A 4,300-nucleotide genomic window follows, 5' to 3' on the forward strand; every position below is an offset into this window, starting at 1 on the left:
GACGTATCAAGGTTTCTCTCATGAAGGCAAATAGTACGGTGGGTGAACAAATTACTGTTGAGCAATTGATAGAAAAGCGCAAAGTTATGACGATATCCAAGGCAATGATTATGCAATATAGGCATCACGTCCGTGTCAAGTAGACCGACTCCAAGCTGCATCTACTACTATTACTCCACACATCCACCGACTCTTGCCTGCATCTAGAGTATTAAGTTCAAGAGAACAGAGTAACGCTTTAAATAAGATGACATGATGTAGAAGGATAAACTCAAGCAATATGATGAAAACCCCATCTTTTTATCCTTGATGGCAACAATTCAATACGTGTCTCACTATCCCTACTTTGTCACTGGGTGAAATCATGCAAGATTGAACCCAAAGCTAAGCACCGCTCCCATTGCAAGAAAAAGCAATCTAGTTGGACAAACCTACAAAGATATCAAATCATGCATATAAGAATTCAGAGAATATTCAAATAATATTCATAGATAAGTTGATCATAAATCCACAATTCATCGAATCTCGACAAACACACCGCAAAAGAAGATTACATCGGATAGATCTCCAAGAACATCGAGGAGAACATGGTATTGAGAATCAAAGAGAGAGAGAAGAAAACATCTAGATACTAGCTATGGACCCGTAAGTCTGTTGTAAACTACTCACGCTTCATCGGAAGGGCAATAGAGTTGATGTAGATGCTCTTCGTGATCGAATCCCCCTCCGGCAGGATACCGGAAAAGGCCTCAAGATGGGATCTCATGGGAACAGAAGGTTGCGTTGGTGGAAAAGTGTTTTCGTGGATGCTTCTAAAGGTTCTGGCATATAAAAGATCCAAAACAGATAATATAATAGCATGGAACAATCAAAAATTATAGATACGTTGGAGACGTATCAATGCCCTCCAGCGTGCTTATCTCTGGGCTGGTTGCGACAAGGTCACAGGTGGGAAATGTAAGGTCAACTGGGATCAAGTTTGCAAGTCAAAGCTGCATGGTGGTCTTGGGATCCTAAATCTTTAGAAGTTTGCGACTGCTCTTCATCTCCGTTGGTTGTGGTTTGACTGGCAGGACTCAATCAAGCCTTGGTCGGGCTTGGGCACCCCTTGCGACAAGAATGATCAAAATATCTTCGCATCGGCCTCCAAGGTTCAGGTGGGCGATGGTCTTCGTGCCACTTTCTGGGAGTCAACTTGGCTAGATGGCATTAGGCCAGAATATATTGCTCCCAAAATTTACCACATCTCCAAAAAGAAAAACTCTTTCATTCATAAGGCATTGCTCAATGGCTTCTGGATCTCCCAGGTGAATGTTGCCTCGGGCATCACCTCTGAGCGCATCGTCCAGTTTGTTGCGCTTTGGGAAAGACTCGCCCACATCTAGTCAAACCCAGACATGCCAGATTCCATCACTTGGAAACTCACTACTAGTGGCCACTACTCCACAGACTCGGCATACAGGGCTCAGTTTCTTGGCTTGGTGGACACGGATATGAATCAAAATGTGTGGAAGAACTGGGTGCCCCCAAAGTGTAAGTTTTTCGCTAGGCTTGTTATCAACAATAGAATTTGCACGGCTGACAGACTCCACTGCCGTGGGTGGACGAATTGCAATCTTTGTCTACTATGCCAACAAGTTCAGGAATCGGCGGCCCACCTCCTTTTCCAATGTCGGTAAACCATTCGAGTCCGGGACATAATCAAAGGTTGGCTTGCACTTCATGATGTTCGGCCCGATGAGTGGATTGTTCTGGACTCGGTTAAGGATTGATGGAGTCAGAATGGCACAAAGCAAACTCCGTTGAGAAGGCCGCCTATCTCACTGATGATGCTCATCTCTTGGGAAATATGGAAGGAACAAAATGCTAGAGTTTTCCGCAGCACTGCAGTTCCGGTGGGAGTGTTGGTCGCTAAGATCAAAGAGGAGTGCTCGCTTTTTGTGGGAGCAAAATATTTGAGTAACATTATGCCGCGAGAGTGATGTGTTGTATTCTAGCCTTTGGCCTTACACTGTAAAACCCTTCTCTCTTAATCAATGAAAATGGCAAATCTTTTGCCTCGTTTAAAAATATATATTCTCAGGTACTAGGAAATGGACCCACAAAACCGACTCATTCAATTTATGTATTGGATGATATGCCAACACATATCCATACATCCTTGGTAAATACTGGTGCCATCACCTTCACAAAACGGAAAAACAAATTCGATGAGGCCTCTTTTTTACGCTGTCAAAGGAGTACTACATGTCAACATGAATCACAAAGCACCCTGGTCTTGGGTCCTTCCTCCTCTTCCGACTTCCTTCTTTTTCCCTGATCATCTATCAGTTTATTGTCTGGTCAGTACTTAGTAGTATCCTTCACGGTAATGCCCCGACATCCCATCTCACACAACTCCATCCTCCCCTCACATCTACAAGTACTTCAATCCCCAAAAGCTCTTAGCTCGTTATGTCATGGCCCTCATGGATCCTTTCCTCTCACGAAACTCCTCGGCTAGAAATAAAACATCAATCTGTTTGTCTACATACTTGTTTAAATCAATTTTTTTGCAGGAGCGAAGTTGAAGTTGGGCCGAGGGTACCTCTCGTCGCTGTGTACCTGTATCCCCGCTTCCAAGCCCGATGTATACGATCCAGTTCCTCTGGTAAACGGCCCAGGTTACATGTCAAGGTCGGCCCGCTTGTACCCAATCGCGCTCCCGTGAACGAGACCGACAGGAACCGCGAAACGCGCCGGCGGCCGCCCAGATCCCCGCCGCGCAGCTTGCCGCCGCGTTCGACGAGGGAGCCGGGGCAAGCAAGCCTGCCTATAGCATATAGAGAGACTGGTTCGGGGATGCGGGCCAGTGGCGCGGCAACGTCGCGGGTAGTGCAGCGGACGCGCATCTCTACGACGACCCGGATGCCGCCGCCATCCCGGCGCGCCTCGACTCCCGCTTCCACGGCGAGAAGGTCGACGCTCATGCGCCTCCACGCCCTCATCTAGCAGGGCTTCTACGTCGCTCACCTCTTCCCGCAGGTCCCGCTAGCGCTCCACTCCTCGTCTCATCTCATCTCATCTCACGCCGTAGATTCCGGTGACTGAATTGCGTGTGTGTGCTTGCAGCACCAGGCGGTCAAGAACGTGCCGGCATGGTTGATCGAGGTGAAGAAGCTCCTCCACCTTTACCTGTTCCACCACGCCGAGAAGTAAGCTCAGCCCCCCTTCCTCATCTGCACTCCTCCCTGTCTGTGATAAGAAGCCAAATCCTAACTAGATTCGTCTGCAATTTTTTTCCCTGTGATTAGTCGAGCCAAATGCTAAGTAGATTCGTTTGCATATTTTTCCTGCATGTGATTAGTCGAGGCAGATTTGAGCTAAGTGGGAAATAAAAAAAAACAATCTCTTTATCAAAATCAAGTTCTTTGGATGCTTGGACCATGAAATTGCTGTCATTGCAATTTTGATATGTTAAAACATAATCTTCTGATGTTGTGGACACTTGCATTTCACACTTGTGCACAATCTTGATTCTAGACGTGAGTAATCTTATCGAACAGACATGATGCGGTTTTATTCAGGCAAACTATTTTGTTTGAGGAAGTCTGAAATCTGTCTTCTATAGTGAAAAACTTCTGTCTGCGTTCAGCTTAGCGCATTGAGTGAAAAACTCGACAAAATTAAATCATGGCTGTGGGTAATCTTAGTCCTACTCTCCTGAACAGACTTGATGCTTTGCACTCGGACTTTAGAAATTAGAATGTGATGTTGTAATTTAGTTGTCTGAAAAAGTCTGAACCATATGCATTGTTTTTCTAGCGAGGAAACTGCACTTGTCCCCAGTATAGGAGGGAGGCTGATGGCTAACTACTGAGTATTCATTAGGCTGAGATAGTATATCTCACAAGATCTAACCAGTGCACCGTGCTTGCATGTTGTGTGCAATAATATAGGTAGCATATATGACTTTGGTATGATGCTTGATTGTGAACTTTATATATTGCTTGATTATCCTAGTTTTGCTGCTCATGTGTGGCTTGTGTGATCGCCCCAATGTAGGTTTAAATCGGTGTGTAAGTGAAGGTGTATTTCTCCTTCACGCCTTCGACGTCGACCCCCTTCCCCCTGGTGTAGTACTATTTAATCAGGCAGACCCGTTCTGGCCCACAATGCCATTTCTCTCTTTCTAAAATCCAGGGTACTTCCAAAATTCTTCGAAAATTTCCCTCTTTACTATGATACTACTTCTGTATATTTTGGAGCCCTTTGCACATATTGTTTATTGATTGTGTGTTAATTTTTTTCCATTGAGTAG

The 4,300-nt window shown here is 45.4% G+C and overlaps 1 long non-coding RNA gene across 10 annotated transcripts in view; it reads left to right on the forward strand.

Moving 5' to 3' along the window:
- The first annotated feature begins 2,689 nt into the window (after nt 1-2,689).
- The window catches only part of LOC123102595 (uncharacterized), a 31,282-nt gene continuing 29,671 nt past the window's right edge, over nt 2,690-4,300 (forward strand). For all 10 annotated transcript variants that reach the window (XR_006449070.1, XR_006449074.1, XR_006449065.1 and 7 more), the window contains exons 1-3: nt 2,690-3,024; nt 3,112-3,194; nt 4,045-4,183. This is a non-coding gene — a long non-coding RNA (uncharacterized lncRNA). The remainder of the gene's footprint in view (nt 3,025-3,111; nt 3,195-4,044; nt 4,184-4,300) is intronic.

This window comes from Triticum aestivum, chromosome 5A (genome assembly GCF_018294505.1).
Source record: "Triticum aestivum cultivar Chinese Spring chromosome 5A, IWGSC CS RefSeq v2.1, whole genome shotgun sequence".
Classification (NCBI taxonomy): domain Eukaryota; kingdom Viridiplantae; phylum Streptophyta; class Magnoliopsida; order Poales; family Poaceae; genus Triticum; species Triticum aestivum.